Here is a 20,442-nt window from a genome sequence, read left to right on the forward strand (position 1 = left end):
AAAACATCAATGTAGACCTATGCTGTAACAGTACCACGCAAAACAACAGAGGGTGCAAGCCCCAGTCATGAAACAACGTCCATATCATAACACCACCGCCTTCGATTTTTGCTGTTGGCACTACATACACTGGCAGGTGACGTTCATCGGGCATTCGCCATATTCACACAGTGCCATCGGATCGCCACATTGTGTACCGTGATTCGCCACTCCACACAATGTTTTTGCGCTGTTCACTCGTCCAATGTTTACTCTCCTTACACCAAGGGAGGCGTCGTTTAGCACTTACCGCCGTGATGTGTGGCTTATGAGCAGCCGCTCGACCATGAAATCCATTTTTCTCACCTCCCTCCTAACTGTCTAATATTTGCAGTGGATCCTGATGCCGTTTGGAATTTCTTTGTGATGGTATGGATAGATGTCTGATTATTACACATTACAACCCTCTTCAACTGTTGGCAGTAACTGTCAGTCAACAGACAAGGTCAGCCTGTACACTGTTGTGCTGTACGTGTCCCCTCACATCATTAACAGTAGACTTAGGGATATTTAGGAGTGTGGAAATGTCGCGTATGACACAAGTGATATCCAGTCACCTGACCACGTTCGAAGTCTGTGAATTCCGCGTAGCGCCCTTTCTGCTCTCTCACGATGTCTAATGACTACTGAGGTCGCTGATATGGAGTACCTGGAAGTAGGTGGCAGCAAAATGCGCCTCATATGACAAATGTATGTTTTTGGGTGCGCCTGGATATTTTGGATCACGCAGTGTATACACATCATAGATATTTGAGGCCTGAATAGGTCTCTGGAACCACACAGTTTTATTTGATAAGACCGAATGCATCATTAATTAAAAAGTCATAAGACTAAATCAGTTGAGATCTCTGAAAAAGGTTATGTTTTTGTGGTAAAAATCCTGCCATGTGATGAGACTTGGATCCATCGATACTCCCATGAATCGGAGGAAGCTGGTATAGTGTTAGAGTGGTGAGAGGGCACCAGTGTGGGACAAGACAGGGCAGTGCGCTGGCAAGGTTTTGGCCGCAGTGTTCGAGGACTATAAACAAATTCTGCTGGCCCATATCCTGCTGGAAGATAGGTCGTAAATTTTTCCATCTACTCCAATCTTATTCGTCAAGTTGGTGCTACGTACCGTTCAAAATGGTCCAGGAGTTAGACCAGAAATGCGACAGCAGCGAAATCGTAGACGTGTTTTATTGTAATTGATTATATAGTGTGTGTGTGTGCGCCATAATTAATAGTGAAAACAGATACGGCTGAAAGAGTAGAGGCAAATGCATTCTAATAAAGTCGAGTCTAGAAACGAGCTGTTTGTGAGAACGCGAGTAATTACGAATTTGGGGTTAGGAGTATTCACTGACTGTAGTACGAAGTATTGTACTAGTTCTGACAAATGTTGGTGACATGTGCTGCTTTACTAAGGCTATTTTTTCTTCAAACTCCTGTCTTTCATGAAATTAAAAGTACAGGGAAAATCTGGTGATGCGCAGTGACTCTAATATGGCCGTCTGTCATGTCATAGGGCTCTTTCCAGTTCAGAGCACGTAGTGAGCACGTAGACAGCCTAGAGCAATAATGCGCCCCTCCAAGTGTTAAGAGCCTGCTGAGAGATGTCGCCTGGTGTCAAGCAGACCACATAACGTAACTATCAATCGTTTCCTTCTTCATGAACATTGTCGGCTGCAGAGGAATACACTCATAAGCGTTTTCGATGCGATGTGTTTGATTGCCTACCATACAAGCCGCGCTTAGCTCCCTCCGAATTTCATCTCTTCACTCACATGAAGCACTGCTTGAGCAGAGCATTTTGGCACAGATAACGATCTGCGGAGTACTGATGCGGCTTCCTTTTGTGGGTAGAATATTGCAAAGTTGGTACCATGTCACGGCAGCTGTTTAAATCGGAGCGGCGACTATGCTGAGAAGTAGCTGGAAGGTGCAGCTAAATATTGTAATTGAAGCATTTTTGATTTTCACTGTGGCTTTCATTTCGCGACCGATCGGAGGTTGAAGAAAACAAAAATTGCCTTCGTACTTTATATTTGGGCTCTAATTTCAGCACATTAAGTGTTTCAGTTTACTGATTTATGTAACGTTCTTGCATTTGTATATAATACGGCACTCGAATGTGTAGTGAATTTCGAATTCTTTCGAACGCATGCTAATGGCCTCGGAGTTCTCACTTGTATTATTCGCTGTTACAGTTTTTCAACCGTATCAGCGGGAATGCTGTACACTTCACTTCCGAGATGATCCATGCAGTAAAATGATGATTATTGAGAACAGGTGACCTTTGAGGCCAAGTAGAGGCCCTCCTCGACCTACTCATTTGAAAGATATTGCCGCGTTAGATGTAGTGTTACACCAGCAGCAGTGTGTACCAGTGTACCATTGTAACGAGTATACTCCAATTCGATAGCTAAAATACAAAGACGTATCTTGAAAACATTTTTAATGATTTCGTTTAAAATTATTTGTTTGTACTTGGTTATGTAGACGTTTATGTAAGTTTGCAGACGTTCAATGCAACAAATTTATCAACTACGTTTTTTTAATGAAGTGTTGAAGAATACAAATTGAATAAATGGGGTAAGTTTTCATTTAGAAGTTAGCTGAGCAACACCAAACACTGTTTTTTGCTTCTGTTACCCACATCGGTTTTTGCCATTAGTTAAAACATCCTGCATAAAAAATAACAAAACATGGGAAAATATGACTTGCAAGAGTAGTTTGACAAGAAAAAGAGATTGTAAGATAAGCATCAACAAAGTAGTAGGAGCATAATGGAATCTAGTTGAAGTAAATCAGTAGATTCTAAGGGAATTACGTGAGACACTGGGTACATTAGACGAGTTTTGCTGGTTGAATGGCAAAATAAATGATAATAGCCAAATTATGGAGAAGATATAACACACCAACTAGCAACACCGACCAATAAATTTCTAAAATAAGAGAAATTTGTTAAAGTCCTATATAAATTTAAGAGTTGCAAAGTTGTTTCACAAGGTATTTGTGTGGAGTGTAATCTTATACAAAAGTAAAACGTAGACGATAAGATAAGAACAAAAGCTTTTTTAAAAATGTGGCGCAAGAGTAGAATAGTGAAGGTTAGATCGAACAACAAACGAGGAGGTACCGGGTGATCACAAGTAAAGTACAGCTCCTCACGGGGGACCATTGTGAGCTGTAATTACTGTATCCCGACAAAACACGGTGGTTATGGTAATTAATTAATGAGGAACCGTCTTACAGTGAGGAAAAAAGAAATTAGTTCCAATTTTGCTCACCAGGGGCGAATCTGGCGCTGTGAAAGCGAGAAATACGTGCAGAAATGTTTCCATTAGTAATGGTTTAGGAACAGCACGTGAGCACGTCATACAACTGAGAAAGGTGTAATGGTGATTTTTATTACTAACCATCGTGCAATAACACAATTGTTTCCACACGGTTGCACTCTTCCAGTGTAGGGATTCCAGGAAGTCTCGATAACGTGCAGACGTCATGGTACTCCTGACAGGCTCTCTAGGTACGTTCTCTTAAGAGAAGGACGGTCCCAGAATAAAGGCGCTTGTGAACATGTACCACACAGTCAATTACAGTGAATGCGGTGGCTCTTCATGCACAACACACCGAATATCCGAACCCAAACTACGGTAGTTCTGTGTATTCACTGCACCCGGTAGTGTAAAAAGTGCCTAGTTACTCCACAGAATATTTCCCAGCCACTTGTCATCAACTTCGATACGCGCCAGAAACCAACGAGCATATACAGAATGTTGCTGCGGATCACAAGGTCTCAGTTGCTGCACCGACTGGATCTTGTATGGTTACCAGTGTAAAATAAACGGCAAAACTCAGCGTACTCAGGTTACCTTCCATTCAGAAGGCTGTTGCACTCAGCGACTGTTGTATTGACATGTAAACAGTAGATTGCAGCTATCAGTCGTCATTTTTAAATTTTATTGGCGGACCCAAATTTCAGCTAGAAACCAGCCATTCTCAATTCACTATCATTTTTGATGAATGCATTGAACTGTGGGTGAAGCCCGACCACCAGGCACTACATGCATTCATCAAAAATGATAGTGCATTGAGAATGGCTGGTTTCTAGCTGAAATCTGGATCTGCCAATAAATTTAAAAAGGATGACTGATAGCTGAAATCTATTATTTACAAGTACTTACCGTACTGTTCACAATGGTACGGACAATTTGCGTGATACTGCACGAGCACTGGTACTTCGGGGGCACGTCTGCATGGCCAGTTACAGCAACATCAATCTCGTCAATAGCTTCCACCAGGGTAGCAGCCTCTCTCTTCCACCAAGTTCACCAGTGTTTTCGAATTTCATTATCATCATCTTTAAACGATGTGATGATATCGTGTCTCTCCTCAACTTTTCACTCGGCAATTCGCTCTCAATGCAATGATGCCGTTCACATAAAACAGTTTCACTGACAGCGCAAGGTCTCTCTTCTCGATATCTTACCGTTCAGTCAAATTACAGCTTTCAAATGACAGTATGTATGTCTAATCGTCATGCAAACAGCATACAGAGTCAGATTTGTTAATGGCCGGCCGCTGTGGCCGAGCGGTTCTAGGCGCTTAAGTCTGGAACCGCGCGACCGTTACGGTGGCAGGTTCGAATCCTGCCTTGGGTATGGATGTGTATGATGTCCTTAGATTAGGTTTAAGTAGTTCTAAGTTCTATGGGACTGATGACCTCAGAAGTTAAGTCCCATAGTGCTCAGAGCCATTTAAACCATTTGATTTTTGAGATTTGTTAATGTTGGCTGAAACTGGAAGTGATTTTTTCCAGCGTAAATCGGTTCCGTATTAAAGCATTAGCAAAAATACCAAATGTTTCAAATGGCTCTGAGCACTATGGGACTTAACATCTGAGGTCATCAGTCCCCTAGAACTTGGAACTACTTAAACCTTACTAAGGACATCACACACACCCATGCCCGAGGCAGGATTCGAACCTCCAACCGTAGCAGCAGTGCGGTTCCAGATTGAAGCGCCTAGAACCACACGGCCACACCGGCTGGCCACAAATACCAAGTTTCACTGCCATACGATACTTGCAGTCCACAGTGGATTCCCGCGAGTAGCTGCACATTAACTGTTACAATTAATCGAATTGGGGAAAACGGGAATTTATAAAACAACTCGTCCAAAAAAGCGACCTTGGCGTATATTAGTATGTAGATCCAGATGAAGGTAGGTTGCAGTAGTTATTCAGACATGAGGAAACTTGCACAGGATAGGCAAGAACGGAGAGTTTGTAATATTTCTGGCTTATTCAGCCATCATATTAGGCTCCAGTAAGCTACTCCCAGGGCAGTGGAGATGCAAGGAGCCTAGAGATGACGCAATGTGGGGATGAGGTACCGGTGACAGATGTTAGATTCGGTACCATTCCCGAGAAGAAGGTCGCCTGCATGATGCTGCTGCTCTGTGATTGGCTTCTGTGCTCGGCGGTAGGACGCCAAAACGTTAAACTTTAGTTGCTATTATTAATTAAACCTGTCATCGAAATTACTTCATTTTTTAAATAAACATCTCTCAAGAGCCAAATATCAATCAGTCATTTCAAAATTATTAAAATCAAAGTATTACTAAAACAAAAGACTGACGATATTACTGCCGATGCACTTCGGTGGCGTTCGGGTCACACCTTGCTGGCTTGGCGCGCGAAGTGTCTCGGGCAGTCCGGCTCCCCAGTTCTGACCGTCCCAGTAGACAGACATGTTGTCTGTTATAGCAGTATTTGTTTCATGCAATGTTATTTACTACAGTTCCGACCGTCGCTAGGTACAGACAGGTCTGTATATTAGTATTTGATTCATGTAATTTTATTCTCCAGTTCTGACGGTTACAAAATGGCTCTGAGCACTATGGGACTCAACTGCTGTGGTCATTAGTCCCCTAGAACTTAGAACTACTTAAACCTAACTAACCTAAGAACATCACACACATCCATGCCCGAGGCAGGATTCGAACCTGCGACCGTAACAGTCGCACGGTTCCGGACTGCGCGCCTAGAACCGCGAGACCACCGCGGCCGGCTCTGACGGTTACAGTAGACACACATGTTGTCTGTGGCAGGATGTATTTCATATTATTTTAGCCACATATAATGACTGTGGAAAGAACGTTGTGATCAAGAATGGTTTCTCGTGTCTATATCAATAAAAACGCGAGTGGCATCCCAAATGAGTTATAGTTTATTCGTAGCAGCAGTTCCTTGCTAAGTAAATTTCAACCTCAAGAAAAAGAATCCACGACCTGCGTGCTGTTTTCTGCGCTGGGGACATCACCATCATGAAGACAGCAGGTTAGTGAAGTGTACAAGAACTTATGTATTACACACAGGGAAGTGGAAACAACTAGGCGCCTCACGTGTACCGCACGCCCAGTACAGATGTGCTCAGTGACACTTCATCTGCAGTAATGCAAAGGATAAAGAAGGATGAAAGTATTAAAACTATCTCACTTTTATTCCTTTTTTTGCCGTAAGTTGCATCAAACCAGTCTTCAGGCTGAGTATCCCATCAACAACAGCAGTAACAAGATTAAATTAATTTTAAATATTGGCAATATGAACACCGTCGTATTCTAAGAATGATCGGTTATAATGTAAGGGGGACTGGTGCAGCGGCAGACGAGTGCAGCTGACGACACAGCTTACTCGCGAGCTGCCTGGCTATTGACTCACAGCTCGGCGCGCGGCGCTACGCCAGACTAGCCTTGGCGCCGGCGCATCCCCTTTAAGCCGGCCAGCGTGGAGGGCGACGCCCGATATATCAGGCTCAGCTGTTGGCCCAGATCCCGGCCGCCGTCTCGCTCGCCGCCGCTCTCCCTCTCCGTCTGCCCCGCTTTCTGCCTCCACCGCCCTCCCCTCCCCTCCCCCCTCCAGCCCGGCACGCTCTCGCTCTCTACGGGACACTACGCCCACGCGCCACTCCTCCTCCCACCGGTCTCGCTCTCGTCTCGTCGCCTCCCGCGGCCCGGCGTGCTCTTTTGTTTTCGCCCGCAGCCTTGCACCGGTGCCACTCTGTGACGCCGCGCTGCGCCGACGCTACGGCGAGCTGAAAACATTTTGAACTCGCGTACGCTTTTCGTGTCTGCAGCGACACTGATACGGCCAGTCTAAAATATCCCAGTCAGCGTCATGTAGCACTTTGTTTTCTTTCCTGCATTTTCGCTCCCTATCGTACAGGGCGTCCGAAAAGTCTTTCCCTGATTACGTAAATTGATAACTCAGGCTAGAAGTAAGATACAAATATGAAACTGGTGTCTAATTGTTTGCAAACTATCAAAGTTTTTTTCGCACATTAGTAAACTTCCACTTCCATTGTTGCCCAATGACAGTACACGTCGATATGACTTTGCGGTTGAAATGCTACCACGTATTGAGGACGATGATTGTTATCTCAGACTAATTGTCTTTTCCGACGAAGCGACCTTTTTTTGACAGTGGAGTACTGAATCGCCATAATGTGCGCATTTGGAGTTCACAACCCCCTGGCGAGGTCATGGAGTGCACCAGAGGCAGTCCAAAGGTGAATGTTTGGTGCGCGCTATTGCACGACCGAATTATAGGGCCATCCTTCTTCGCTGAGGCTAACATCACGTCTGCAGTGTATCTGGATATGTTGCAACTGTATGCTGTTCCTCAGCTGCTTCAGTATCACCCCGATGTCTTCTTTCACCAAGACCGCCTCATTGGGGTTGGGACCTCCGTGCCTATCTCGATATGACATTTTCCTGGCCGATGGATTGGTCGTGATGGGCCAACGGTTTGGCCTCCACGTTCTCCTGACATAACCCCATTAGACTTCTTTTTATGGGGTTGTGTTAAGGACGAGGTCTTCCGAACACGTGTACCAGGTCTTGAAACCCTGCGGCAACGGATAACCACAATCGTTGAATCGATCCCTCCAGCGATGTTGGCTAATGTGTGGACGGAAACTTAATATCGCCTAGATGTGCTACGTGCTCCCAAGGGTGCTCATGTGGAAGTTTACTCATGTGTGAAAAAAATTTTGATAGTTTGTAAACAATTAGACAGCAGTTTCATATTTGTATCTTACTTCTAACCTGAGTTATCAATTTATGTAATCGGGGAAAGACTTTTCGGACACCCTGTAGTTTCAACCACGATGTTACTATAAAGGAGAGAGTTTTTAGTTGACGTAGCAAATCGATCAAAGTACGCCTACATATTTATTATTAACCTTTTTAGTGTCAGCAACGTGAGAAAAATTATATTTTTAACAATTTTTCACAAAATTATCCTTTATCATAGTAATTATAGTAATCAAAGAATACAATAAAAATTCGGAAAAAATAGACGGTCAATTGTTTTAAACAGGCAGGTGGTTTAGCTTTTGGACCATTGGGACACACAGTTTTCAGGCGCCCATCATTTAATGTGGTATACTTGATTGCAAATTAGCATTTTCCCTGGACACAATCCTACATTTCGGAACTTCCGTGTGCTCGTAAAGAGTATAATCAATTATAGTCCTAAATAACAAGCGATAATTGGCCTAAAATTTAACAAATTTTGTATCAAAACTACATACTGTGGCAGTGGTTTCATTTCGAAACCACACACAAAAGCAGCAGTTGAAACTCAAATTTACGTTACAGTACCTTTAGATATTCTTACTTTCACTGTGAATGATTTCCTCAATGTGGCCGTTATACATAAAACGCACTTCACAATTTCCTACAACCATGTAGCGGAATCTCTACTCCGAAAGCTGCTGTGAACGCTAAAACCGGAATTACACCGATGCACCGACCGCATACGAGGCAGCACCAACGCCCCAAGCATACAGATGCAGAACTGCCAACTTTTTCGTTAGCCCTATTACACGTGTAAGCTACACCAGCGCTCCCGGAGTACAAACTCAGAACTGGAGGCTTGTTTACGCCCTGATATGCGAAAGCTGATATTTTTGTAAGGCTGCTATTTTCTCATGCTGAAACTTGGGAGAAGTCTCATGCTTATCCATTACATATATTTTAGAACCGTTACTGTATATTGAATGTAAATAAGTTATACAAAACTACAATCAGCCACTTTAATGAATAATTATTTTTTATGCCATGAACCGTTTTCGAACCTTTTCAGGTTCATCTTCAGATGGTTTCAGGAAGTTACATCATTATTGCTAGCATAATGCTGGGTGCCGGCTTTATGAGAAACAGACAGAACACACTTTAATGTCTCGCCTTGACTACAGCTTATCTGCCGATGTGGAGGTAATTTTTTTTTTTTTTTTACTTACTGCGACGGTATAGGCGGCCTTTTTTTGTCAGTAACCGTCTGTCTACCTCCATTTTGATGCCGAGGTGTTATATCACTACACACACTTCAGCACAAACTATATTAATTTACAGTCTGACAGCGAGACTTCTCCAGCATCCAACATGGGATTTACAACTGTTTCTTGTAACAAAGACCTTGACAGAAAGATATGGCATAGGCCTACTTTGCACAGAGATGTAATTTGTTCTCCTTTACCTGTCTTAAAGTCCATTGAGGGGCAAATATTTTAATCAGACTGGCGATAACATGAGAGCACAAAATAAAATAAATAAATAAATTACTACAAGAACAAACTTCAGGTGATCTGATATCTTATTTATATTTGTGTATTATGTATAATACACGCAATTTATAGAATTTTTTTTATCATGATTGGCATTAACATGAATACCCAGAAATCTATGATACAGACTTATTGTATTTGCTGTGAGATGCTTCTGTCTGTATGACTACGACGTTTATATTTAAATTTATATTAATATGAACTGTTGATTTATTTCTGTTGTTATGTTAACATGACCTGGGGTATTAGCAAGAGTAGATTCTGTTTATTTTAGCTAAAGGTATATGTATAAAAGTTATAGTGATTGTAATTGACTAACGCTGTTTGTATGACTGTACACTTTATATTTGAAAAAAAAAAAAAAACGAAGAAGAAGAACAGTGGCAAAAGTTCTTTAACTGTTGACTTACTTTTATTCTTAAATTAAAGTGAGCTGGAATGTTGGTAAAAGCACCTTCCTGATGTTCCAGCTAGAAGTAATTTGTATAAAAGTACTGATTTATGTTCACAGTAGAGGGCTTTAACATTTAGAAATATGTTACAGGTTTTATTCTGTGGTAGGGTAATACATTGACGCCAATGTAGTTAGGATGTAAGGAGAGGGAGGGGGGAGAGGTCGTTAGAGGTAGGGTGGGGAGGCGATGTAGGGTTCATTGAGTGGTTACTTGTTTTGAACTAGTAGATCTTCAAAGTTCTGAAGGAAAAATTTGTTTCTCAGATCAACTTGATCTTTGAGTAGGTGGTAGGTATTTGTGTAGATAAATATTTCAATTTCTTCAAGAAGATCAAGTATTAGGCCTTTGTTGGCAAGTGGAGTATTTGGAGATTCTGTTCTATATTCTCTGCAGAATGATTGTGTTGGGCAAGACGTCAAGCAAAGTTAGACTTATTCAGGTTGTTAAGATGGAGTGCATCTATGTGTTCTTAAATTCTTGTTGTGAAGCTTCTGCCAGTTTGTCCAATGTAGAAGCTTGAACATGAGTTGCAAATGAGCTTGTACACATCTGACTTTTGATACTGTTGTATAGTGGTTTTGATGCTGTGTATTATTTTATTTTGTATTTTGTTGTTGGTGAAGAAACTTATTTTTATGCTGCATGTCATGAAGAGGTTGTCAATTTGGTGAGAAATATTCCCTAGGAAAGGCAGGATTATAAATTGTGGTCTTTTTGTAGTGTGTGGTTGTTCAGCAGTTGGTTGATTTAATTTTGCTGAATGGATTGGTTTATCTATTATTGCAGGGTTGTACCAATTGCTGGATTCAATTGATTTAATGATTTCTGTTTCTTTTTGTCTTTCACTTGTGTCCATTGGGATTTTAAGCATGCATTTAACAATTATTCTGAATAATGGTTTTTTATGTTTGTCTGCATGGCAAGAGGATTTGATTATGTTAACATTGGTGGTTGTTGGCTTTCTGAAAACTTGTGAAACGTCCCCTTTGAAAAATTTATACAAGACTGTGCTTAAACTGACACACAATATTTTTAGCGCAACGCAATCTGACTTTCAGTAATCCCTACAAGAGAGTGGCCCTGACTAACATTAACCTATATGTGACTTCTGAAATTTTCCCGGCGTATTTGTTCTTCTAATAATTTCCGGGTATGCAGCCGGATCCCGTCGACATTCTGCCACGATATTTCGGCCCAGAGACGTCCGGCCATCATCAGGTGAGTACACAACTACTGAAGAGCCCAGGTGCAGTCGCGGTATTTATACCGATTCTCGCGCATGTGTTGACATGCGCGGCATAGCCGAGTTGTACGTGCTGCCCTCGGTGGTGAAAGTAAAAGATCATCTAGTCATTGAGTATCGAATGACGCTGTCTATTCCGCTGTGAATGTATAATTTTAATAGCAGGATTCCAATTTTTATCCAGTTGAAAGCCGTTGTCACGATTTATAAGATTATCGGCAAGACGAACACTTGGAGAAGGTTTTTAAAGAGAATGGCTACACTTCACGCCAAATAAGAAAGGCCATGCGCAACTGTCATAACAAGAAGCAGTGCACTGAGGACGCTGATGACGACTTTAAATCAACTGCGTTTCTTCCATACGCCGGAAATGTGTCGTCGAAAATAGGCCGATTACTGAAGAAGAATAAAATCAAGGTTATCTTCCGTCCACCACCAAAGAACCGGGCCCTGGTTGGATCCGTTAAAGACGATTTACAACTGAAGAAAGCAGGCGTCTACAATATTCCCTGTGAATGTGGCTCTGCATATATTGGCCAGACAACAAGAACTGTCCATGAACGATGTACAGAACATGAAAGATACACCCGTCTGCGGCAACCGTAAAAATCGGCAGTAGCAAAGCACTGTATTTCATTGGGACATTCAATGGAATACAAAGGAACAAAAATTTTAGCTCCGGTTTCCGGATTTTGGGATTCCGTAATCAAGGAATCAGTGGAAATACGTCTTGCCGATAATCTTATAAATCGTGACAACGGCTTTCAACTGGATAAAAATTGGAATCCTGTTATTAAGATTATACATTCACAGCGGAATAGACAGCGTCATTCGATACTCAATGACTAGGTGATCTTTTACTTTCACCACCGAGGGCAGCACGTACAACTCGGCTTTGCCGCGCATGTCAACACGTGCGCGGGAATCGGTATTTATACCTGCACCTGGGCTCTTCAGTAGTTGTGTACTCACCTGATGATGGACGGACGTCTCTGGGCCAAAATATCGTGGCAGAATGTCGACGGGATCCGGCTGCATACCCGGAAGTTATTAGATTAACCTATATGTTTCACAAATCACTAACCTCACAAAAATCTTCGTTACTCGAACTACTGCAATACAGGAAGCGCCACTACTGCCACCTAACTAAAAGATTCAAACTACGGAAGTCACTAACTACTGATAGGCACAGTTAGCAAATGAAAGATTTTAATAGAGAGCAAACAATGTATTTACCTTAATAGTCATAATATATATATCAGTTCATGACACCAATTCTTACAAATTTCAAAACTCCGCCATCTCTCTCCCCACATCCACTACTGCTGGCGTCTCACCTCCAACTGCGCAACGCTACGCGCTGTGAGCATCCAGCTGCCGCTGCCCGACTCTACAATGGCAGACAACAATGCAAACTAGCCACAGACTGCGCACAGCACAGCCAGTGATTTTTCATACAGAGCGCTATGTGGCGTTACCAATAAGAAAACCTAAACAGCCTACTTACATAGCCCCCATGCCACCCACAAAAATTTTTTACAAATTGTTTTGGGCAGTGGCCAATAAGGGTTTGATAAAATTTTTCATAATTACTATAACAAAGATATCAAATGCACACACTTATTGATACAATATTGGTCAGAAGCTAAAATTTTCTCACAGTCCATAAAGACAGTCCTGATCGTTCATCTCATTAAAACTGCAGTGTATTTTCAAAGTCTGAGCAATAAAAGAAATTGCACTTGGAAGTAGTGGACTTCTAAGCAGTCTTGAAGAATTAGTGTTGTCCTTCCAACGAAAGACAGTGCTGACTCTTGACATGCAGACAGGTAATGGGCCACAACAGAGCAAACCCACAGCAGAGTCAGTCGATGTTTTGAAGAATATTGGTAGGTTGGTCATCACAGACCAGACCCACTGTAGTCCTGGTAGCGATTATGTTATTGGTGGGCCACCAGAGGTGCAGACCCACTGCAGTCCTTGTAGAAATAATGGTATTGGTGAGTCATCAAAGGTGTAGACCCACTGTAGTCCTTGTAGAGATAATTGTATTGGACGGCCATCGAAGGTGCAGACCCACTTCAGTCCTTGTAGAGATGGCCAGCAGCCATCTGTTGCGACTGTGCAGGTGCACAATCACCATCGAAGAGTCTTGCGGAGAATATAGCAAGTCCATAAACCACCACCTGTGCACTCACCAAGTTTTGGAATTATCCTTAGAACCAGCAATGCTGTTAACCAGTCCCTTGCTGAATTGTCATCACACGTGCAAACACTATCAGTCCCTACTTCTCACATATTGTCCATATACTATGACCAACAGAAACGTGTGCAGTGAAATGTAATTTACAAGTTACTTAATTTGATGAACTGGTGTCAATTACAATTTTATAACATGAGAATACAATAACAAAGGTACAAAATATATCATTAAAGAACATAATAGTACAGATAACATTTGCAGTAATACAGGCTTTACAAAAGAATCTAAATAACAAACACATCAGTGTTAGAAAAATTATGACATAAGTACTTACATAAAAGATTAGAATAACTTTTGAAACATCAACTTCACACATGAGCATTAAAACAGAACATAATTAATAATGTCTAACATCTTTACAAAGTAAATGACATATTATTAATGCAAATTATATTTGAGGATAACAGTATTCCTCATCATAGTTCATGTAGCTGAGTATTAGAAAAATTCTACTACATAATTCTTATCAGATAAACATATAAAGACAGGAAGAACATAAATACACAAGGGTACACAAACACATAGTGGGATAACACAAGGAAAGAACAGGGTTTGTTTTCAGTGTAACATTTGGTACTGCAGTCGAACCCAAAACTTCATTCCATAGATCTTTCGTCTTATTTCAACATTTGTTTCCACCAAAAAAATCCTATCCAAGCATGCTTTTTGTATTTATACGTTCACATATTTCTTACCTCATCATTTATTTCCAAGAAAATCCTACCTAAACCTGTTGTCCCTAAACCCTACTTTTTTTGTTCCTATCCTCTTTCAAAATACTTTTTTGGCCAAACCATTTTTTATAGCTTCTCAATGCATTTCTTCCAATTCATCGCAACTCATTCTCTTATATAGTCTACCCCATCTTAAGCTAACTTAAAGCTACTGAGCTCAGATGCTAAACTAAGGGACGAGGCAATGCAGCAGCACAAAACAATTAATACAAACAGCTATAACAAAAAAAATTGAAATTGGCAAAGCAAGCAGCAGTAAATGTAATAACTTATATCTAAATATGACAAACCCACAAGCAGAAAAAAATAGTACACTAAAGACAACAATGCAGATAAGGAAAATGTATATTCACATCTTAATGTCTATGAAATTAAAGTGGCGCACTACAAAAACTAATTCTAAAAAAAATTACCACGTACTGGAAAAGAAAATTATATATGCAGTTACTGTTACTAGTCCCTTCTTATTGTTCTTTCCTTTCCAAGTGCTCCTTTTTTTGAAGAATGTGGATCATAAAATTATTATTTAACATATCTATTGACAGAAAGTTTTCACATTAGCAAATGCATTTAATTTTATTTTATAAAACCAATGCGGTAACACAGCTGGAAAACAGATATCAAATGAAAGAAGCAACTATGAAAGGCAAAGCATAAAAATATCATTCAATAGTCATGTGACATTTCATAAGTTATTTCAAATTCTCTCAACTCTCGTAGAAAGACGCTTGTCATTATCAGGTGTGCAGATGTAAGAAAGTATCTTTCCAAGTAATGAGTGTGTCGTTTTTGCTATGCTTTCTACAAAGGAATGTCAATAGCGAGGATAATGGCGTCTTTATTTTTTTCTCCACCACTGCCTCTGAAAGGCACACACTAATGGCTTGTTTCCAGGTGGCTGTCGCCCAGCTGGTTGCCCACGGCGCATTACGTGCAGGTGGTCACTTAACTGTCTTACCGAAATATTTACGACACCAGTTTCCGTGACAGTGGCAGTCTCATATAAAAAATTTCACAGGTCAAGAATTTGCGTTACACATCTGTAGAAACCAAATTCTATTAATATAACAGTGTCCAAAAAGTTTTCGTCGGCATTGTAATACAGTCAAGCATTTACATACATTTCATAACTCTTAAAGTACGATTCTTGGTTTCCAACAACCTTTTTCACAAACCAGCGTCCCTAACCACTACTCATTATTCCTTACCTTATTCGTCGACACTTCTTCAATATTTCATCATAACAGATACGTAGCATAATCAAGTAACTCATATAGCATCAGCTTACTGATCATAAACATACCGCAACGGCATAATACACATAGTCATCGTAATAATAACATCGTAACACCTCAGTCAAATTCACAAAATCGTCGTAGCTTCCTCCAATAATTTCAAAACCTAAAAAAATTCTGTGCTCAAGTCAAAAGTGTCATCTGCCTCAAACGTACTTTAAAAATCATGATCCCATACCAAATACATCATTCTAAGCTCTCATAGTACCTCAATGGTTCTGAAAAATATGAAGAGTTTACAAAGTACAGACAAAATACAGTTTCATAATTGTGACGTTATCCAACTGTGTAATTACGTAAACATCTGTCATTGATGTATTAAAATAAATGTTTGACTCTCCCAGTTAGATGATCAGATAGCTGTGTAATTTATGTGTTAGAGAAATATAGTACCGATGTGTAAAGTTGTATAAGCAAATACCATATTAGCTAGGGCTCCTTGTGCTTGCCAAACACATGGTACACAAAGTAAGCGTGTACCCCCCTGAGGATTAATGTAATTATATCCTCAGATGTTACAGATTACAGCAATGCAATGCAATGTATCACGGAAAACCTTTGTATCATTGTACTTAAAATGTCTTTAAAAATAAATGTTTTAAGTACAAAATTAATCACTAAAATACGTGTGCTGTAGCGCTAAACTGTGCGTTGTTGTAATATAATCTCTGTGGAAGTGTTGTAGTTATCGTCCTCCGAAAGCTAAGGTCTGCAGAAGTCAATGTACTTACCTCATGATAAACAAAAGTGAAATGCTTTGCGTATAGATATCGTAGTTACTACGCTTATTGCCATGATGAAGTAAGTACTGTACTGTAGCGTATTGTTGTGCTACAGAAAAGGCTGTCTCATTGTAGCTATACCACAAAGTTACTACTAAAACATGTTTTCCTTTCCAGAATAATACATAAAACTGTGCAGACATAAAACAGAAACACCTCAACAGCAACATTGTACATTGTCACTCATTAGTAGCGTCGTGATAATATCGTGTAGCTGTCACATAAAGTAACCACTGTGTCTTCTGGTATCTCTCAGAAAGTACTTTAAATCCAGAATGTATTTTTAAGTAAACCAAAATGTTGCATTAAAATCTCATTAGCAGTACCAGTATATGTTCTAAGTATGTAAGCCTTATAGTCGTTACGTAATCGTGCAACTAACAAGGAAGAATGTACACACACAATAACACTGTGACATCTGTTCACTATAACAACGCATTCGTAATTTCTGTTTAAATAAGTTCTCTTGGTTCTTGATTGAATATTTAACTTCAAACATTGTTGCATAGTAACAGATTCTAAGTCTGACAAAGCATACTAGAAATGTGAAGTGAAAAGTTTTATGGTAAAGACAAAGTTAAAAAGCAGATTATCTTTCAATAAACGGTTTTACATGTGAAATGTGGTGCAATCTTTTCTGTTCCTAGTACGCAGAGTTTCAGTTTCAACGCAATTATAATGTGGTTACGTCGGTAAGGAACACTGGAATTTTGCTCAAGGTTAGCTTATGTTATTTTTCTCTGAGCCAGCCGGCGCACGCGGCTGCCTGCGGTGCGAGTCATTGTCTGTCTCTTTGTTGGCGCACGCCATTATTGGGATTAGGAGTCCTAACTTCTACAATTTCACCTTGACGAGAAGGCACTGCCCGGTTTGAAGCTCGCCAGTTCTGATGGAATTCAGGTCTGTCGTTTTCTTGGTAGTTTACATAGTTTCTTGTTTGTCGGTCATGTGGTGGAGAATTTCTCCCTGAATTGTAACTGCAAACTGGACCGTTGCGTCTGAAGTTATTATGTATCCCTTGATAATAATTGTTTTTGTTCCCACATTGTCTGTTTCTATGGTTATCTCTGTCATATTCATTACTACGGAAATGCGATCTTTCTCTGTAACTATTATTACTCTTCCAGTGGTTGTCATATGGGTGGTGTCTGTTTTGGTCACGATTTTTATTGTGGGAATAACCTTGTCGTGTCCAGTTATTATTTCTTTCATCGCGGAATTGTGACGGATGTGACCTGTAATTGTTGTGTTAATGTTTTCGCGTTCCGCGATTGTCAGTGTCAATTTCCAGTTCTGGTACGAGTTGCTGAAAAGCTTCAGTGTCGTCTTTGCAACGTCCTACCAAAATAATGTGTCGTAAATGTTCAGGCAATTTGATTAAGCACATGCGGATGAGTTCTGAGGGGCTGTATGGGTTTGAAAGATACTGATTCTTGTGCAACATCTCTTAAAAATATTTCATAGGACTGGAAAATTCAGATTGTTCGAAATGTTTCATCATAATGATGCTATGTTTACTCGGTCTTGTGTAGCTTGAGACCAATATGCTGAGAGGAAGGCATGATAAAATTCTTCTTCACTGTGACAATCGTGAATGACCAATCGCATTCTTACAGCTGGTTTATTCTCTAAGTAGCCACACATAAATTCTAATTGTGCTCTAATGACCAGTTGGGGGGGGGGGGGGGGGGAACAATGAGAGAATTGATGAAGCCATGCTTGTGGATGAATGTCGTTGTCAAAATTCTTAAATGTTTTGAATTTACATGTGGTAATGAACAGCTTATAGTCAAAATCATCATGTTGGCGAGTCGCATGTCGGTCACGGCGGTTCCATCTCAAAACTCGGTGTACCTTGCCAATTTCTTTCATAATTTCCGAAGTGTCCTGTGTTATTATTTTGTGGTTGTTCTGTATTTCTATGTCCCTCTTCCTATACTGGAGCGCGAGTGTCCTCTGAAATATGTAATTCTTGTATTACTTGAGCCAACTGATCTTGTACTTCCCGCATTTCTCTTTTGTACTATGTGTTGATTTGATTTTGCTTCTGTTTGAATTTTCTAATTTGTTCATACTCTTCAGTGTCAGTGAAGCCTACAGGTTTTGTGTCATTCAGATCATTATCTATCTTTGTAGATAAGTTAGTGAACTGATCTGAAAGTTCGGCTACTTTATCCGATAGTGAAATTATTTCCTCTGTGTGTTTTTCTGAACCAAGTTTCAGAGTGTCCATTTGTGTTGAAATCGTATCTACTGTATCCTTTAAGTTTTGCTGAGATTTTGCAAGTTGCGTAACTGAATCGGTAGATGCAACTGAGTCAATTTTAGCTTGCAACGTCTCATTATTTTCTTGAACAATAGTTTGCAGTTCTTTTATGGCTGCTTCGTGATTCTGTAATGTATTATCATGCCGCGAAAAAATAGGTTGGAAATGCTCACAAATTTGTGTTTTTACGTCATTACAGACTTTTTGACATTTTGATTCGATTTTATGCAACTCATTGGTTAAATCTTCACGTGTTTGTTCAAGCGTATGTTCCACTGAGTCTAACTTTTGAAGCTTTTGTTCCATTGTGTCTAACTTTTGAAGATTTTGTTCCATTGTGTCTAACTTTAGAAGATTTTGTCCCATTTGTTTCTGATTTTGTTCAAGCGTTGTGTCTAACTTTTGAAGATTTTGCTGTGTTTGTCTCTGATTTTATTCCATTGTGTCTAACTGTTGCTGTGTTTGTCTCTGATTTTGTTTCATTTGTTGCATTAATTGCAATAATAATGTATTAGTGTCTGGAATCTGTTCCTCTATGCTTTTCGACAGTCCATTTGCACCGGCAACATTCACATTCTGACAAGCAAAAAATGTGTCTTGACTTATTTAAGAAAACGGTGAGGACGCAAAACCTGAATGTACAGTATTTGCAAGATTGTTTCCTATCATTTCGGATTCCTGACGCGAGCTGTTGCCGACCGATCGATCTGTTCACTAATTGTTTCACTGTCTACACCATTGTTTGCAGCCCGCTCCATTTCCCTATGTACAATTACCAAATTACTACTTTGAACATTAGTTAATTCATTACTCGGTGGCGCTAACACACTGCTTTCGTCTTCACTGTCATTTCTCAGTTTACTTTGAAGCCTAGTATTACGTTTTTCACACGCCATTATTGTCACAATATTTCACACGATAACACAGGAAAGCACAATTTGAAGAGCAAAAATAAGAGAACACATTAACGTAGCACTGAAAATAATATCTAGTTAATTGCAAGCGCAGCTGCGAAATACTTGGTGCAACTCTACATGCATGCCACAACTGTTTTACTGTACAACAATGAAAGACTACAACTACAAAGGAGATTCTCTCTACAATTACGCGCTAGCAATAAACAAAATCTACACTAATTACACAACCTACAAGAAAAATCAGAAGATTCCAGTGAGGTATCCTCGGCTAAGGTTCGACATATGAAACGTCAGCTTTGAAAAATTTATACAAAACTGTGCTTAAACTGACACACAATATTTTTAGTGGAACGCAATCTCACTTTCAGTAATCCCTACAAGAGAATGGCCCTGACTAACATTTACCTATACCTTTCACAAATCACTTACCTCACCAAAAATCTTCGTTACTCGAACTACTGCAATACAGTGAGCGCCACTACTGCCAGCTAACTAAAAGATTCAAACTACGGAAGTCACTAACTACTGATAGGCACAGTTAGCAAATGAAAGATTTTAATAGAGAACAAACAATGTATTTACCTTAATAGTCATAATATATATAAATCAGTTCATGACACCAATTCTTACAAATTTCAAAACTCCGCCATCTCTCTCCCCACGTCCACCACTGCTGGCGGCTCACCTCCAACTGCGCAACGCTACGCGCTGTTAGCATCCAGCTGTCGCTGCCCGACTCTACAATGGAAGACAACAATGAAAATTAGCCACAGACTGCGCACAGCACAGCCAGTGATTTTTCATACAGAGCGCTATGTGGCGTTACCAATAAGA

The sequence above is a fragment of the Schistocerca gregaria genome, chromosome 1, assembly GCF_023897955.1.
Source record: "Schistocerca gregaria isolate iqSchGreg1 chromosome 1, iqSchGreg1.2, whole genome shotgun sequence".
Classification (NCBI taxonomy): Eukaryota; Metazoa; Arthropoda; class Insecta; order Orthoptera; family Acrididae; genus Schistocerca; species Schistocerca gregaria.